This window comes from Podarcis muralis, chromosome 10, assembly GCF_964188315.1.
Source record: "Podarcis muralis chromosome 10, rPodMur119.hap1.1, whole genome shotgun sequence".
Classification (NCBI taxonomy): domain Eukaryota; kingdom Metazoa; phylum Chordata; class Lepidosauria; order Squamata; family Lacertidae; genus Podarcis; species Podarcis muralis.
The window spans coordinates 68,335,001-68,354,387 of NC_135664.1; the positions used below are offsets into that span (position 1 = coordinate 68,335,001).

General features: G+C 49.3%; 1 protein-coding gene across 1 annotated transcript in view; it reads right to left on the reverse strand.

The window, feature by feature from the left end:
- The window catches only part of LOC144324865 (endonuclease domain-containing 1 protein-like), a 28,897-nt gene extending 19,749 nt beyond the window's left edge, over positions 1–9,148 (reverse strand). The window contains exon 1 of the mRNA XM_077935353.1: positions 8,686–9,148. The gene's annotated coding sequence lies outside the window, so the exon portion shown is untranslated. The remainder of the gene's footprint in view (positions 1–8,685) is intronic.
- Between the last annotated feature and the right edge of the window lie 10,239 nt (positions 9,149–19,387).

Consider the following 19,387-nt stretch of genomic DNA (forward strand, 5'->3'; position numbering starts at 1 on the left):
GGTTAGCTGCACCACTGGCTTGGGCGGGAGGGGGTCTGTGGGCTGCAAAATCTCTGGGGACTTCCTCACTGACTCGTCTGGCCGGGCCCCAGTGCCTCCTATTCCAGCCAGACTTCGTCGTTTCCCTGCTGTGGGTCTCTCTGCTGAGTTGTTTCCAATACTGTCACTGAAGCTGCAGTGTGCTTGAGGATCCTCTGGGGACACTCTTTCGCCATGTGCTCTGCACTCTCACATATATAACACTTCCTGTTCCTTCTAGGCAGCTTCGATTTTACTGCTCCCGGTGTTAAGGCTCTGGTAGCGGAGTGAGCCCTAGCACCGCCAATCTCCATCTGCTCCTCGCCCCCTCCCTGTGGAGGCGTGGACTGCGCACGCGCTGCCTCTCTGGGCAAGAGGGAGGGCACTCTCGCTGGTGAGCGTCCCCAACGCCCTTCTTCTTTGCTCCACGGGCGTTCTTCCTGCCTCACCCCAATAGACAACGCTCTTTCAACCACTTGTTGAGTGGTTGTGGGTCTCTCTCCCCTTGCCATCTCATCCTTGATCTGTGCATTCAGACCCTCCCAAAAAAGGTCTCTAACTGGCGGAGAATCCTTATCCCAATTCAGCGCGTTGACCAATGCAAAAAACCGGGAATGATACTGCCTTACGCTGGCTTTCCCTTGTCTTAGCCCAAATATGTCTCTCCGAGCAATGTCAAGGTCTATGTTAGATAAGAAACAGGAGTCCATCGCCTTAATGAATGCATCTGCACTTTGGAGCGCTGGATCCTTATCCCTCCACAGATTGCGCAGCCATGCTTTCGCGTCCCCATGCAGATGAGACAAAATAAACCCCACTTTCTCCCGCTCATCTCTAAAGTCTCTTTCCAGCAGCTGCAGCGCAAACAGCACATCTGCTCGGAAATTGGGGTACTGCTGCAAATTCCCATCAAAATGAGATACAATGCTGCCTCCTCTCTTACCCAAACCAATCCCCTCGGATCTGGGTACTGGTATCCCCTGCTTTACAAGCCCTTCCAACCTGGCTTGAAGATCTCTGCAGGCAGCTGCCGCTTCTTCCTCTCTCTTCCTGGATGCGATTATTTCAGCGTTGAGTAGTGTCACCGCTTCTTGCAGGGAAGCTATTTTCTGTTCTGTAGTCATCTTGCCTGACTCTTGTGAGCTCGCAAGGCACCAGTCTTCTACCCTCCCTGCCTCGCTTCCTTAGCGATGCTTGAGGCGAAGAAAACCGATGAAACGTGAGACGAGGCTTACTGTCAGAGACTGCCTCCAGGTCTCAGCTCACAGAAGACCAACGCTAGCCAGCAGAACTGTACAAAAGTCTTTATTGAAGTTTAGTTCCCATTTTCAGACTCTAGCGTGCGTCTCTACGTCTAGACCCTAGACCAGCGAAGCCTCGTCTGAGTCTCCGCCCCCTGTACACCAGCTTAAGACTCTAGCCTTACTCCACCTTCTACGCTTTCCGGCGGGCTTTGGGACCCGGCTCTCTCTCCGGACTGCCCATTGCGCCCCCCTCTTGTACATTTGAACTTGGCGCGCGCGCGCTGCCCCTGACCTTCCTTTTGACCGTTACCTCGCTCTCTGATGCAGGCGTGGCTAACCCTGACTCCTGTCCTTCCGCTGACGGAAGGCTGCCTGCTGCTGATGTTTGGGACTCCTCCCCCTTACTGCTCTCCGGTGGAGAAGCTGGTCCCGATTTCCAGCTGCTGCTCTCTGAGTCCCCTCTGGCCCCTCCTTCCTGGGGTGTTCCCTCTGGCAACCCCCTGGCTCTGACCACTGGAGCCCCTTTCTGTGAATCCTCTGATTCACTGGAGAGACTTAGAGACCTCGGATGGCTATCATCGCTGACATCCCCCTCAGAATCCTCTCCCTCGGTCTCTAATTCCTCCCTTTCCTGTCCCTCTGCTCCTGAACCCCTGACAGCATGTGATTATATGGTTTGATAATTTGTTATGTTGAAATTGCTAATAAAAATAATTAAAAAAAGAGAAAGAAATCAAACGTTTCACATGAATGTGACAGTGGTTTTAGGGTGGCGTTTAGGAGCATAAAGCAACAGCGAGTCAGCTGGTTGGGAACTGTAGATGGTTGCCCAAAACTGGCGTGGGTGTTTGGATCCGTGCTTATGTATACAGAAGTTTTGCTGGAACGATTGGGGTGGAGACCCTGGCGGAATATGGAGCCTTCTTAAAGACTTGGCTGCTGCATGAAAAAGCAACACCAGAGGGCAGCACATCCTCAAAGATTTTAGCTGCATGTGCACATGTTGGGGTGAGAACATAGCTCAGCGTCGGAGCACATTTTTTGCAAATCAATTCCTTGGTAGCACCAGATCAAAGGATCTTCTAGCAGCAGGGCCGGCGGTCCAAAATCCTCTGGGACGTGTGCAGAGGACAACCGAGGTGATCCAGGGCCTGGGAACCAAGCCTTATGAGGAACAGTTGAAGGAGCTGGGCATGTTTAGCCTGGAGACGGAGAGGAGAGACGATAGCCATCTTCAGATATCTCGAGTCACATGGAACAAGCTTGTTTCTTCCTGCTCCTGGAGGGTAGGACTCGAACCCACGGCTTCAAGTTACAAGAAAGCAGATTGTGACCAAACATCAGGAAGAACTTCCTGGCAGCCAGAGCTGTTGGAGAGTAGAATAGACTCCTGTGGAAGCTGGGGGACGCTCCTTCCTTGCAGGTTTTTAAGCAGAGGTTGGATTCTCTAGGCTAACAGATTGAGGTTGAATCCTGACAGGACAGAAGTACTGTCCTTGGGGAATAGGGAGTGGGCTGGTGTGGAGGATTCCCTGGTCCTGAATGGGTTAACTGTGCCCCTGAAGGACCAGGTGCGCAGCCTGCGAGTCATTCTGGACTCACAGCTGTCCATGGAGGCGCAGGTCAATTCTGTGTCCAGGGCAGCTGTCTGCCAGCTCCATCTGGTACGCAGGATGAGACCCTATCTGCCCACAGACTGTCTCGCCAGAGTGGTGCATGCTCTAGTTATCTCCCGCTTGGACTACTGCAATGCTCTCTACATGGGGCTACCTTTGAAGGTGACCCGGAAACTACAACTAATCCAGAATGCGGTAGCTAGACTGGTGACTGGGAGCGGCTGCCGAGACCATATAACACTGGTCTTGAAAGACCTACACTGGTTCCCAGTATGTTTCTGAGCACAATTCAAAATGTTGGTGCTGACCTTTAAAACCCTAAACGGCCTCGGTCCACTATACCTGAAGGAGCGTCTCCACCCCGGACACTGAGGTCCAGCTCCGAGGGCCTTCTGGTGGTTCCCTCACTGTGAGAAGTGAGGTTACAGGGAACCAGGCAGAGGGCCTTCTCGGTGGTGGCGCCCGCCCTGGGGAACGCCCTCCCATCAGCAAAGAGAAGACCCAACTACCAAACCTTTAGAAGACAGCTGAAGGCAGCCCTGTTTAGGGAAGCTTTTAATGTTTGATGTATTATGGTATTTTAATATTTTGTTGGAAGCTGTCCAGAGTGGCTGGGTAAGCCCAGCCAGATGGGCGGGGTATAAATAATAAATTATTATTATTATTAGTTGAGATTATTAGTTGGACTAATGACCTTTGGTGTCCCCTGCAACTCTACGATTCAATTATTCTAGGCAGGTTCTTGCAAAGGATGGGGCCAGTGCTGGGAAACACTTTGTGAGGTGGGAAAGTGCCTTCCAGTAATCCGCATCTCACACAATCTTTTGATTGTCCGCAGATCGCAAGTCAACGTTCTTCCTTGACATTATGATGGATTCCTTTCATGTAACAAGATGATTTTGCACATGCTTGCAACTTTCAAAAGGGAAAATAACGGCAGGTACAATTGATGCTGCGGTTGACTTGCAAACTGCGCTGCAATCTTTATTGCACTGGTCCCCAACAACAGCCTTGTGAGGTAGGCTGCTCCTACCCCCCCCCCCACCTTACAGATGAGAACTGACATATCCCAGTTTCAGACACTGTCTCTTCACCTTGAAGCAGACCTTCAAACCCAGGTTTTTGCAGTTCCAGCTCTCCAAGCAACCGAAGCACACCATTTATTTGAAATACAGTTGCAACTTTGGATCGGCTTATGCACGGTGCTCTCCCCCAATCACTATAACCGATTTCAAATGGTGCTAGAAAGAGAAATAGACTCTGAACACCAGAAGAAATCAGTCATCCTCTAAAGGGGTTACTGGAATCTGTAGATGCTGATGCTAATGTAATATGTGCTGGGAATATTGAAAGTATATATATATGTTAAAACAACAACAACACAGCATACGTTCAGTTCAGATGCTGAACGAGCGAAGATTCCATTGTGTAAGTCTAATTAAACACCTTCACATCTTAATAGGATATTGGATGTGACTGACAAAGCTATGGCAGGTGTCCTTTACACCAGCCAATTCAGTTTCCTTTGAATCGTTGCAGCATATCCTGCGTTATCTGTAGCCATTCTGAAAACTACCTCTCTTGCTTATTACACATGCTTTGTTGAATCGTCGTTCCAATTCATCTCTGGCTGTGTGCTTTTACTTGCAAACCAAAAAAAAATTAAGACTCTTACTAATGTGCATAAGATCTGCCTTGTTTTTACTCTTTTTGCAAACCGCTTTAAGGTTTCTGCTTTTGCAATCAGGCGGTATATGAATTTTGTTAAATAAATCAAGAGAACGTCCCGGAGAAAAGGCCCACACAGAAATGGGATTCTAAATGGGCTCTAAACTCTGAGTGTCTGACAACCCACTTAATTCTTCACCAAGCAAACCGTGCTCTGTTCTCCCGCCTCCCCTCAAAACTTTACTAAACACAGCTTTCCGATAATCTGAGCATCTCAATCTCTCTTTTTAACCAGTTCCCTAGGAGGACACCATTTTGATGGGTTATGCTAAAAAAGCAAACCATGGTTAGATGGTCATCTGTCCTTCAGCCGTGATTTCTGCATTGCAGGGAGCTAGACTAGAAAACTCTTGGGACCCCCAACTCTACGGCCTTTGCTCAACATTGCTACCGTGCTGTGTGAGTCTGTGCAGGCGATAAATCCTTTTCTGACGAGGTTTGTCCCAGAAGGATTTTTCGGGAGGCCTTGCACTTCCTTTGCCTCCAAACCAGAGTCGCTTCCCGTCCGGCGAATGTGCAGCCAGCCTTCCCCCAAAAACACTGATTTCAAATGGTGCTAGACATCGTGTAGTTAAATCTAAACCACCATATGAAACCAGCTTCCTGAGGGAGCTCCAGACAGACTTCCTCCGACGGCAGAAGAGGCCGCAGCCTGACCTAGAAAGAAGAGATGTGAGTGCACGGGCTGGGCATTTTCTTTTATCTAAAAAATAATAATTAAATAGGCCCCGCTGGCAATCAGGAACAGGGAACTATGTGCCAATGATGTGATGTTAGCCATCAGCTTATCCACCATTAGTGGGAAGAGAAACACGATTCACTTTGCATTCAAAGGCAAAACCACCCAAACCAGACTTACGGAAACAAAGATGTGAACATTTGGAATGTCAGAACTTCCCCGAGCTTTGAAATACAGTTCTCCCGGCCAATTAACATGTACAAAAATGCACACATTTGGGCAAAGTATGTATATATATCAGTGAAAACAGCGTATGTGCGTGCACACACACAAATGCATTGTATTGTGCGAAACCGCATTTTCAAAAGGTGCGTATTATAAATTGGGTGGCACATTTTCACGAGGTTGGCTGACGTAGAAGGGCGGAGAGCTAAACCGAAGGATGGGAAAATGAGAAAGGGAGAGACCGATTTGCCCATTCCGACAACTGTATGTGACAAAGTTCACACCGGAAAACCCTTCTTGGGTGTGAAAGCTACGACAGCTGACCTTTGGGAAAGAAGGAAGTCAAATCTGCAAGCTCCAGGATAGGCTAATAGCCCTTAGCTACCAAGGGACGTGGGTGGCGTTGTGGGTTAAACCACGGAGCCTAGGACTTGCCAATCAGAAGGTTGGCGGTTCGAATCCCCATGACGGGGTGAGCTCCCGTTGCTCGGTCCCAGCTCCTGCCCACCTAGAAGTTCAAAAGCACGTTAAAGTGCAAGTAGATAAATAGGTACCACTCCGGCGGGAAGGTAAACGGCGTTTCCGTGCACTGTTCTGGTTCGCCAGAAGCGGCTTAGTCATGCTCGCCATATGACCCGGAAGCTGTACGCCGGCTCCCTCGGCCAATAAAGCGAGATGAGCGCCACAACCCCAGAGTCGGCCACGACTGGACCTAATGGTCAGGGGTCCCTATACCCTTTACCAAGCTGGAAAGCTTTCAGCTCTTGTGTTTTCTTGTCAACAGGTGAAGGGAAGGCATCACCTCGACCCAGGCCAAAATTCCTTCCAGCATCAAAACAACCCAGCTTTGACATCTTCTGGGTATTGGTTTGCACGTGTCGCCACGGCTCTTAACTCCCATTTTGGCTCCTTTATCTCCCAACACGTAAAGGGCAGCAGAGGAAATTCAAAGCCTCCTCTCCACAGCTGGGCACTTCTCCTTCCTCCCTGAGAAAACCAAATTCCTGCGGTTGGAAGTTCTAAACGAGAAGCAATCCATCATCTCACTCTGGCTGGTGAAAAGGACAACTGTGTGCGCTTTCTGGAAGCGTGACTCCGGGATTAATCACAAAGGCTCCGAACTGGCAGCCTCTCGGAGAGGTTTCTCGAAGGGGAAGAAGTGCTTCTGGAGGGAGGTGTTCCAAAAATATGAGCGTAGTTCCTCCCCCCCCCCCCGCTTCCCCCCCCCCCTGGGCTGGTGCATGTGCAAATGTGGTCTGCAGATTGCAGGGCGGTCTCCTGCAACCTCTGTGCTACACTGGGAAAGGGAGAAGCCTTTGACCCTCCAGATGTTGACGGACTTATTAGCATCCATCTGTCTTGAGAGGCAATGGAGTTAAGCTCTGGGGGTGAAGCCAACCACTGCGTTAGCAGCGCCAAAGTGACCTTCCTGGGGAGCCAACCTGGGCAGCGTGTGTGGAGGTCCTGGGCTGCCCAGTCAAAAAGATGCTCCTCTCTCAGCCTCGCTGATGTGGAAAGCAGAGCAAGACGTTTAGCACCAGCTTGGTTGCAGAAATTGCCGGAAGGAGGCGTACAGGGCGCCATCTGACCGTCTTAGGGATTCCACACTGGATTTGTGAAGGGTTTTCCCTCCCCCTTAGCCTTGTCTTCTCCCAAAGATACCCCACAAGGCAACAAAGGTTTAGGGTCAGAGTTTTCCTTCTCCTAGATGGGCTACTTTCCCAGGCCGACGAGACACAATTGCCCCTTGATGGACTACAATGCCTGTGATCTCCAGCTTTTTAAGTGGAGGTTCTTACCTCAGTCTGTTTCTATACAGTGGTACCTCGGGTTACAGACGCTTCAGGTTACAGACTCTGCTAACCCAGACCTCGGGTTAAGAACTTTGCTTCAGGATGAGAACAGAAATCGTGTGGCGGCAGCGGAAGGCCCCATTAGCTAAAGTGGTACCTCAGGTTAAGAACAGTTTCAGGTTAAGAACAGGCCTCCAGAACAAATTAAGTTCTTAACCCGAGGTACCACTGTACTGGCTCTGAAACTGTTTTCAAATACGTTCCGTATTGTTAAAATTCCTTTGGGATGGTTCAACCGAAGCGATTCCTACATCAAAACAAAAGAACGGATCAGATTTTTAAACAGAGGTTTTGAATGGCTACCTTTCAGGAATTACAGTGGTACCTCAGGTTACATATGCTTCAGGTTAAAGACTCCGCTAACCCAGAAATAGTGCTTCAGGTTAAGAACTTTGCTTCAGGATGAGAAAAGAAATTGTGGTCTGGCGGTGCGGCGGCAGCAGGAGACCCCATTATCTAAAGTAGTGCTTCAGGTTAAGAACAGTTTCAGGTTAAGAACGGACCTCCGGAACGAATTAAGTACTTAACCCGAGGTACCACTGTATTTAGTTGTGATTCCTGCATTGCGGGGGAGGGTTAGACTAGATGACTCTTGGGGTCCCATCCAACTCTACAGTTCTGAGTCCATGAAGTCATCCAACCAAGTCACTTTCTCGCCTCAAGAGAAGCCTCCAAGTTAAGTTCGCATTCTTCTTCCTGCGTTGCAGGTCCGAGGCCAAATCCTTGGGGTATCAGCCTGCCGTTTCCTAGTCCTCAGCCAAGTTTCTCCCTGAACCACAGTCTACATCCTCTCTCTCTCCCCCTGTTGTTTAGTCGGGTCCAACTCTTCGTGACCCCATGGACCAGAGCATGCCAGGCACTCCTGTCTTCCACTGCCTCCCGCAGTTTGATCAAACTCATGCTGGTAGCTTCAAGAACACCATCCAACCATCTCGTCCTCTGTCGTCCCCTTCTCCTTGTCCCCTCCATCTTTCCCAATCAGAGTCTTTTCCAGGGAGTCTTCTCTTCTCATGAGGTGGCCAAAGTCTTGGAGCCTCAGCTTCAGGATCTGTTCTTCCAGTGAGCACTCAGGGCTGATTTCCTTAAGAATGGATGCGTTTGATCTTCTTGCAGTCCATGGGACTCTCAAGAATCTCCTCCAGCACCATAATTCAAAAGCATCAATTCTTCGGCAATCAGCCTTCTTTATGGTCCGGCTCTCACTTCCATACATTACTACTGGGAAAACCATGGCTTTAACTATATGGACCTACTCCCTCTCCCCCTACTCACACCCAAATTCAGGGTCTCTTCAACACCCTAATCACACAGCTTTTGCCAACCTGCCTTCCCGGCTGGGGCTGACGTGAACTGGAGTCCAAACATCTGGAGCGCGTCCGCTTGGCAAGGGCTGCTGTGACCAGTGAACCACCGCTGCCTCCTGAAACGAATCCCACGCAGAAGATCCCCAAGAAGGGAGGGAAACCCCCCCCCCAAAATCTTTCTCGGTAGCAGCTGGCTTCTTCGCAGCGTTGCTTCTTTTGGCACACGGCATCCGCACGAGGCGAACATCTGCACCTTAAAATAAAAAGGGATTACTGTTAGTATTAAAACGATGCCAGTAACATTCCAGCCCTCAGCGTTCATTGCTTTTAATTCACCCTCGTTTTTTAATTCAAGCGAGGAAGAGGGAGGGAAGGAACAGCAGGGGAAAGAAAGGAATCAGCCTCTTTAAGAAGTGGATTGGACAAAGGAGAGGGAGATCGATGGCTCCTGGCCACAAGGACTGCGCTATTGCTTCCACGTTCAGAGGCAGAAATGCCAGTTGCTGGAAACAGCAGGAGGGGAGAGGGCTCTTGTGTTCGAATCCTGCCTGCGGGCCTGATCCTGCAGGCTCCTCTTGTTTCCTTATGACGGCTGGCAATTCTGTTTCCAAAGGCCAAAGCAGTTTCCTTCCTTTGGGCTTCTGGACGCCCTTGCATAATTCCCAAAGCAGCAGGAATGTCTCGGCTGAGACCGTCTCCAGCCGATCTCTTTCCCTATATGCGGCTTTCCAAAAGGGAAAGGAGGAAATGCAAGCATTCTCTGGGGATCCATCATGCCCTCGTATCGTAGATTTGGAAGGGATCCCAAGGGGCATCTAGTCCCGCCCTCTGCAATGCCGGAATCTCAGCTAGATCATACATGACAAATGGCCACAAGGTAAAGGTAAAGGGACCCCTGACCATTAGGTCCAGTCGCGGCCGACTCTGGGATTGCGGAGCTCATCTCGCTTTACTGGCCGAGGGAGCTGGCGTACAGCTTCCGGGTCATGTGGCCAGCAAGACTAAGCCACTCCTGGCGAAACCAGAACAGCTCACGGAAACACCGTTTACCTTCCCGCTGGAGCGGTACCTATTTATCTACTTGCACTGGTGTGCTTTCGAACTGCTAGGTGGGCAGGAGCAGGGACCGAGCAACGGGAGCTCACCCCGTCGCAGGGATTCGAACCGCTGACCTTCTGATTGGCAAGTCCTAGGCTCTGTGGTTTAACCCACAACGCCACCCGCGTCTGACACCGGCTTAAATACCTCCAAGGAAGGAGACCCTGCCACCTCACAAGTCCACGTAGTTCTCCTGCTGGTCCTTGCTGAGCTGGAAGCTGCAATACTACCCTCTGGCCACCATAGGGCGCTGAGGGGCAGGGGAGATGTCCAGCAGCGCCCTCTGGTGGCAAATTAGCAGAGCAACGTAAATAGCAATGCCCCTGAATCTGGCTGGCGGAGTCCCTAGTTTGGAGTCCTGTGCCTTATGAACCTCTCCAAAATAACTTCCCTGAATAATGTTATCATGCCAGGGTGGGATCAAATTTCAGTGCCAAAGAGTTACAGGGAAATCAGCAAAGAGTTGCCAGTTGTTTAATCATTTGCCTTTAAGCTGGCTGGATGAACGTGAATGGAAAACCTCCATACAGGTGAGTTCTTGAGATACCGAAGGAAGCATAATTCACCGTTTTTAACAAGCAAAAGCTGCTCCTCCTCCTAGGAGGGAACAGAAAGGATATATCAAAGATGCAACGTTCTCCCCCTAACAGTAGCACAGAGAAACCGAAACGACTTCAAAGAAACCAAGCCGGTGTGTTCCAAAGCTTGCAGACCCTCCTATCAACTTTTTCTTCCTCCCGCTCCCTTTGCCAATTAAAATTAGTCAAGTGCTTTGACGGATTATCCAGCTCGGGGGCGGATAAACGAAAGGTACCAATTAAAGTGTGCCGTGACACAGCCCTGTGCGCGCGAGACACTTTCTTTAAAGAAACACAGCCAATGTATATGCGGGAGAGACCGGGGGTTTGCAGGAAGCAGAAATGAAATATAATGCAACATGGCCTCAGGGCATGGTGCGCCCACAGCAGAGGGACTGGCCCATGAATAACAACAGCCTTTCGCCGGCCCTAGTTGCACTTTTTAAAGAAAAGCCAAGTGTCTAGTCCTTATGACAGTAGGCAATTCCCCCCAGCCCCAGAAAACAGAAATTCCAACTGTGCAATATCAGTTTTGCACAAAAGAGTGCAATATCAGTTTTGCACAAAAGAGAGTCCGAGGAATGGCCATTCCTACAATGCGTCATTTGCATGTCAAAAGTCCTGGGTTCGATCTCTGGTGAGCTCCGGGACAGTGGTGGAAAACATTTCCAAGCAAGCAAGTTCCATCGAGACCAGTATCCTGCTCCTAAATTCCTCCATTCCTCCTTACACCTTTCCCCATGTTCTGTTGGCAGGACTTTTTTCCTAACGCTTCCTTACAGAAAGGAAGCAATTGCTACCCTGGCCCTCCTACAAGGCTCTCAGAAAGACAACTGCTTTTGCAACATCCCCGCCTGTTCAACTGGCAGTGATCTTACCCATTGGATTGACCAGAATTGTTGAGGTTTTGTTGGGGAGGATGAGCCTGAAATATTGGATTAGCATTGGGAGAGATTATGTGATACAAGCCTCGGGCCGTTTCACAGAAACCGATCCAGGTTTTCCACCATTTCGGGCAACAGACTTCTCCCTGTACGTGTAACTTCTGCTGGAAACTTGATGATTTCATCTAATTTAATAAACTGGAGGCATCCCCCCTCCCACCACCCCCTTTCCAGGAACATCCTTCTTTTGGTGCTGGGGGGGAGCATCAAGAATAAATCCTTTGCCTTGAAAGACTTCTCTAGCATGAAACGAAGCCCGTTTTGTTTTTTTCATTTCCAGCTCAAAGAGAAACAGAGAGAGAGTGAGGGTTTCTCACAGAGTGTTTTGATTTGGCTTCTTGTCCCTCATTGATAAATCAGACATATATATTTTTTTGCTTTGTTTTCGATGCAACTCGAAAGCATCTAAAGATGTCATATGCAGTATGTAAAAGGAGGAGATTTTTTCATGCACGTTTGGTGGCATTGTGAAGACAGAGGAGGCCCCTGGCAGGGATTTTGAGTGACAGAGAATTGGCTAAGCCGGTGTTCCAGGGACTCCTCCGCTCTTAATCCTGTTTGGGTGCCTCAAGCCAAATGTAAAAAAAATTCATGCTTGCTGGGGCTGATGGGAGTTGTAGTTCAGCAATATCTAGAGAGTCAAACGTTCCCTGGAACTGACCTAGATGAATGATAAGGTCTTCTTCACCAGGCAACCAAACCAAAACAGCAAGCCTCCCTGGGGTGGGAGTTCTGGAGACAGAGCTTTCTAGTTGAGCTCTCCCATCTCCTGTCACTCCCGTCCTCGCTTCTGCCAGCAAGCAGAGGGGTCTCTAAGGCCCACCCGTCTTGCAAGCAGAAGCTCCCAGGCTCAACCCCTGCCATTTCCAGAGAGTGCCCTGCATGAAACCCTGGACCGCCTGTCAAAGCGGACAGTCCTAACCTAGGTGGACCAATAGTTCTTGAGTCAGTCTAAGGCTGCTTCCTCTGCTCCTAAGTGCATGGTAGAGCTGCAGGATCCATCTGGTTTGGTTATGGAATTCAGGGCAAACGTAATTTCCAAAGGAAACTTCCTCCTTCCCCTGCCAGCACATAAATCTGGCACAGTTTTGGAGACGGAGCATGATGAGGCATGAATAATTTCTCCCTCGGTTTTAGATATATATATATATACAAAACCCAAACTAAAGAATTGTAAAAACAAAACAAATTGTTCAGCAGAAAATCCACACGGACACGCCCATCCCTTGCATCCTTGGGTTTTTTTTGCCCCCCCCCCCCCCCCGTTTTGTGCCCACATCTCCAGCCTTCCAAATCATGAGCGATCAGAGTGACGTAACAGCAGACGGCCCGGCAAGAACAGCATGTACTTTGCTCCTAACGCTGCTCTTGGAAATCCTTCGGCACTCGTTTTGTTTGGCCGGCGTTCCCGGCTGGTGCCAGAGCAGCTCATGTTTCCACCTTCCTCGCCCAACTTCAAAGGCCTGTCCTCTTGAGGAAAACCCTCAGGCTCTAGATTTAAGGAACAGCTTGAAGCTGACCCCTAAGTGGATGAAGGGGGAGTTCAGGTCTCCCCCCTCCTCTGCGTACATCAAATGCAGGGGGCGGCATAGTGGGAATAGAGAGGCTGACCATCACCAGGGGCAGAAATCTAGGCGCCTGGTCTGCATTCCTCGTTCCAGCGCTCTCATAAGCTGTAGGGTAAGGTAAAGGTAAAGAGACCCCTGATCATTAGGTCCAGTCGTGGCCGACTCTGGGGTTGCGACGCTCATCTCGCTTTATTGGCCGAGGGAGCCGGCGTACAGCTTCCGGGTCATGTGGCCAGCATGACTAAGCCGCTTCTGGAGAACCAGAGCAGCACACGGAAATAATAATAATAATAAATTTTATTTATATCCCACCCTCCCCAGCCGAAGCCGGGCTCAGGGCGGCTAACAACAATAAAACAGTACAAAAGTACAGCATAAACAACATTCTAAAATCATTCATTATAAAAATTAATTAATTCAAGCCACTGGCAACCAGTGGGCCAGAGCTCCGCGAAGATTGCCGAGGGAGGGAGTCAGGCTGTGCCCTGGCCAAAGGCCTGGTGGAACAGCTCTGTCTTGCAGGCCCTGCGGAAAGATGTCAAGTCCCGCAGGGCCCTGGTCTCTTGTGACAGAGCGTTCCACCAGATCGGAGCCACAGCCGAAAAAGCCCTGGCTCTGGTTGAGGCCAGCCTAACTTCTCTGTGGCCTGGGACCTTCAAGATGTTTTTATTTGAAGACCGTAAGTTTCTCTGTGGGGCATACCAGGAGAGGCGGTCCCGTAGGTACGAGGGTCCTAGGCCATATAGGGCTTTAAAGGTTAAAACCAGCACCTTAAACCTGATCCTGTACTCCACCGGGAGCCAGTGCAGCTGGTATAGCACCGGGTGAATGTGATCTCGCAGCGAAGACCTCATAAGGAGTCTCGCTGCAGCATTCTGCACCCGCTGGAGTTTCTGGGTCAGTCTCAAGGGCAGCCCCACGTAGAGCGAGTTACAATAATCCAGTCTGGAGGTGACCGTCGCGTGGATCACAGTGGCTAGGTCAGGGCGAGAGAGGTAAGGAACCAACTGCTTAGCTTGGCGGAGATGGAAAAATGCCGCCTTTGTTATAGCTGCAATCTGCGCCTCCATGGAAAGGGAGGTGTCGAAGATTACACCCAAACTCTTAACGGACGGTGCTGGCACTAATTGCGCCCCCGCAAGAGATGGGAGTTGCCCCCCCAACCTTCCCGCTGGAGTGGTATTTATCTACTTGGACTTTGACGTGCTTTCGAACTGCTAGGTTGGCAGGAGCTGGGACCGAGCAACAGGAGCTCACCCTGTCGCGGGGATTCGAACTGCTGACCTTCTGATCGGCAAGCCCTGGGCTCTATGGTTTAACCCACAGCGCCACCCGCGTCCCAGCTGTAGGGTAGTGGTTCCCAATTAGGAGTCCGTGAAATGCACCCAGGGGGTCTGCAGTCCCATCTCTTGTCTCTCCCTCCAACTAAATTTTTGCATGGCCAATATCACAAATATGTTGGAGGGGTTTTTTCCGCTGGTGGCAGATGACAGAAGCTATGACACCATGAGACCAGTGTAAAACCAAATCAAATAAAGGTTTTATCACAAAACAACAAACAAAAAAGCTTGTGGGTGTTTTTCCTGCAGGCAAAGTCAAACTGCAACTTTTCCTCCTTTTGTAGTCATGGTCAGCTGTACCCAATCAGCCCAAAGCTTACAGAAACAGTTCTTAAAGGTACAAACATATTTACTGTTTCTTTGCAGAATGAATCCCAACACCCCCTCTCATTCAAACAGAAACAGAAACAAAACAGTACTTTAAACACATACAAAACATATTTCTACATCACGCACAACAATCCCTGATTTTGTCACTAGTTGTGCATGTTTCTCAAAAGTTTCTGTTTCTTTGCAGAATGAATCCCAACAAAATATTATGGCCTGTTTTTCTTAGTATACCTAAAATCCTCCGCTTATTTGGGACTACTCCACATTCTGTTCAAAAAATTGCTTTGCAGAGGTAACTACTATAGAGCTTCCTGCAGCCAACTGGAAGCCGGTCTCTGCTCTGCTCCCTGCCGATTTAGCAGAGCACAAGGGAGCCGACCGAGCGGGCGCTGGGGGTCCATGGGCTGGTTAAACGACCCCCATGGGCCGGTTGTGGCCCATGGGCCTTCGGTTGCCGACCCCTGTTTTGGACTCTCCTATTTGGAGGTTTTTAAGCAGAGGTTGGATGGCCATCTGTTATGGATGCTTTACTTGAGATTCCTGCACTGAAGGCTTGGAATGGATGGCTCTCAGGGTCCCTGCCAACTCCAGAATTCTATCTTCTATCAAAGTGCGGGCAGCACATAACTATAAAACAAGCTCCCTTGAACAGCTCCACCTGCACCACAGCAGTGCCCAAGCTCATTCCCTTGCTATGCATGAATCGAAACTATGGTTGCGCAAGCCAAAGACCCCCGGAGGGTCTAACACACACACACACACACACACACACACACACACACACACACACACGTCCTGCAATGGGCCCTTTGCACTTTGCCAATCTGCCTTGCTTGAAACCGGCTCGCTGGTGGAAAACAGACAAGCCAGCTTTGAACCCAGCCCAGTTGGCAACGAGCGATGAGAAGGCCCATTAAAAAGCATCCGAGCTCACTGAACCACACAGGTCTCTCCGGGACAAACAAAAGGGCCCCCGTCCTCCGTGCGTCCGGGGCTGCTCTGAGGGGCTTTGATGCTGAATTGAGCCCCGGGACCTTTAAAGGTGCACAAAACCCCCCAGCAAAGTGCTTCCGATCAATGGCGGTGAAGGCTTGACAGCAGAGGCTTTTGAGACCCCTTGCTATTTCTAAGAGGTGCATAATTAGCACCGGAGCTCTGAAAGGCCCGGGAGCCGTGCGCGGGGATGTTCTCGGGAGAGAGAGCATGGGCAAGGGCTTGCTAATTGGACGGGCCGTGTCTCCGCTGCCAGCAGCATTCAGAAACGGCTGGGCACCGTTGGCGGACATGCCAGTCCACACCTCCCGTACAAAGGCAGGTCTCTCTAGGGCAAGGATGCCAATGCCTCGGAAGCACAAAAAAGCGGGAGAACATGGCGCTGGCAGCAGAACACAGCTCCCCAGGAGCCTCGGCTCCCTTTTGTTTCCATCTGAGGTTTTAAAAAGCTCAAGTTTCTAGCCATCAAGCAGGAGAAGAGCATGCGAGCAATGCTTACTGGGATCTCGGGAGCCAGGGAATAACTTTCCAGCCGCCGAAGCCCAGGGCAGATTCCCATCTCACCCAATGATTAGCTGAAACGGTACAAATTATGCAAGGTAGTAAAAATGCAGAAATGCGCAAATATAATTGCAATTTGCATAATTTGTGCAGGCCACAGTTTTTTTAAAAAATAAATGAAGCACAGGGATTTTTGATCTGCTCCTGGAATACATCGTGGGCAAACGGGAAGGGGGAAACTAAGTTACCATGTGCTAAACTTCTGTACTGTACTGCGCACACTGAATTCTCAAGAACGAAAGCAAAATTCCTGGGAGAGCTCAGTTGGAAGAGCATGAGACAAGAGTTGTGCGTTTGAGGCAACATGTTGGGTAAAAGGCTCCTGCATTGCAGAGGGCTGGACAATTCTATGGAAAAGTGACTGGGCTACAGAGAATTATGGGCTGCAGTTCTCCCCCTACCCCGGATTGTACCATTCCAATCTCCAATAGTAGGGGCTGCAGTTTTGCATGCTGTGTCCCCCTAACCCAGTGCCTTGAAAAACATCTTTGTATTTGAAAGTCTAGCCCATTGGGGAGACAACTGACGCAGGGTCCTTCTCCCCCGCATGTCAGCTTCCTATAAACAGGATTTTGTGTGTGTGTGAGAGAAGGATTATTCCTCCGCCTGCAAATGGAGGACAAACAACCCCCGTTGCCACAACGGTGCGCAGAATTCTGACAAACTCACAGCACACTCAGTGCATATAAACTAGGGATGCTGCCTTCCCCGTTACATAAACAGAAGTGCTGATGGGACAGTGACTTAGCACATCACTGGAGACCAAAAAATGGGGCGGTTTTGCCTCTGAATGCAAGCTGCTGGGAAATGCAACCAGGTCCTGATCGCAGGCTTCCCATGGGAATCTGCTCGGCTTATAGATAAATAAACTTTATTCGCATTAGCCAATGGCCATAGCAACAGTAAAACATTACAGCATATGCAGAAAAGGAAATTTGATATAAAAGCACAATTTAAAGTCCTGAATCAGCCGTCAGTTAGCGGCCCTTATTCTGATCGCCCCTGCTATGAACCTAGCAACCTTTGCTGTTATCTGCTCATTTTGATCTGACAGAAGAAAGGACATGGTGGCAGTGGTTGAGCGCCCTGGGATGGTTAGTACGAGTGGGGTGATGATTTCGTTCCTCAGGTCTTTGTAGAGAGTACAAGACAAGAGGACATGTGCCACTGTTTCGGTGCTACCATCTCCACAGGGGCAAAGATGTTTCTCAGGCGGGATCTTTTGGAATCGGCCCTCAAGTACCGCAGATGGCAAAACATCCAGTCTTGCAAGTGTAAAAGCACGTCTGTATTTTGGGATAATAAGTTTGTGCAGAGATGGGGCCAGAGAATCAAAATGGAGAGGTGGAAACTGAACATACCAAGGGCAGGATTTCCTTATAGTGGCCAGGTTGTTCTGAGGCTCGATATCTTTTTAGACGTTGACCAATTAGACTGTTTGCTTTAGTGGGGCCCATAGTGAGTAGGTGTTGTGGGGATAGGCCACAAGAGTGAAGTTTTTGATAGACGGTTTTAAGCCAGGCACTTTTATGCATCTGCTTGGCTGCTGTGAGAACAGGGTGATGGGCTAACTGGACCTTTAGTGTGACCCAGCAGCCGGATTTTTTCTTGTGCTCTTAAGTTCATCGGAAAATAAGCTTTAGCTGGGACTCTGGGGAACCTCCAGCAAAGAGAAGTTTCACAGATGTAGCAGCACGACCAGAGTCCTCTGTGCAACACCGTCTGCCATAATGATGCCGACTCCTAAACTCCATGTTACTGCAGGCGCACGATTCACTTAGCATTGTGGGAAACGCTGTGCTCTAGGAAAGGACAAGTGTTGCACCGAGGGGGGAAGAAGAGGAAGCTGGGAGGTTTTGACAGACGCTTCCAGGAATGAATGCGCGAGTCACAAGACAGGCAGTATGACTCGGAGCAGGAAGGCTGGCTGCCCACAGACGAGATGTCAAAAATGGGTAACAGGCAAGGATGAGGCCCCTCTTCCCTGCCAGTTGCGAAAGCTGCCCTTCAGCAGCAGCTGGAGAAAAGGGAGGAGGAATTGTGTTCGGGGCAGGCAGGGGAGAAAGATAAGGAACTCACACATACCCCAAAAGCGTTTTGCAACTGGCAAGGGTCCGATTGCAACCATGGGGAGATCTCTGGATGTCAGGTTTCCACTGAAATATCTGAAATATTTTCCTTGAAGCTTGAATTTGTTTTATTCTGGAACTGTTTTGATTTGATGCTTTAATTTCAAGTTTTTGAGCTAGGTTTCAGGAAATCCGCCAAAAACCCAACACTTCCACATGATGGGTTGCCATATGCCCGGGCTTTCCAGGACATTTTTACCGATTTTAGGAAATTCCGCCCGGACGCTATTTCCGACCGGCAAATCCTCTGGATACGTCTGGGAAATTCCGGACGTGTGGCAGCCCTAAATGCAATGAATGGTAATAATAAATAAAAATAAATTCCATTGCAAAATAAACAGCACCTAAAATGTTCTATTGTGGTGACCGTAACCCCTATATATATATATATATATGCATGCCTATCTATCTATCTATCTATCTATCTATCTATCTATCTATCTATCATCTATCTATCTATGAGCTTCTAACATTGGTTGGACATGAGTTAATAAACAGAAGCTGAATCCTGAAAAAGCTGAAAATTCTGAAGCTGAATCTTGAAAAGTCAGGGGTGCTATCATGGAATTTTAGAGCTGGAAGGGACCCCGAGGGTCATCTAGTCCAACCCCCTACAATACAGGAATCTCACTTAAAGCATCCAAAACGGATGGCCATCCAACCTCTGCTTAAAAAATTATGTCTCCCATGTTCTCATGTCTGGGAGGTGGTCTGTCCTGGGTAGGGTTTCACTTTCCTGGTCCACAGCTCCTGGATTCATCACTGTCACCGAAAGCTCAGGTGGCCTTCATCATCATCATCATCATCATCATTATTTGAAACTACGTTCAAGGCGGCTTACAACAAGACAAGATCTACACCATCACAAACATAACAGAAGTCATAAACAATAAATAAAACACATCAAAAAGTACACAACCAAATGGAAACCATTTCCAAGTAAATCATAAGGTCTAAAACTAAAGATCCAACAATTATATCAATAACAGCAACAGCTCTCTCAACAGAGAAACCATACTCCAGCCCAAGAATCTGTTGGACAACTTCAGCTTTTGTAGCTGGAGTCAGTCCGCACGCCACTCTTCCCAGGCCAGATGGGAAAGGGCCAGAAAGGCAGGGGGAAGGTCTTCCAGGGCTCACAGCCAAGATGGTCTCATTTCAAACAACACAGATAAAAAC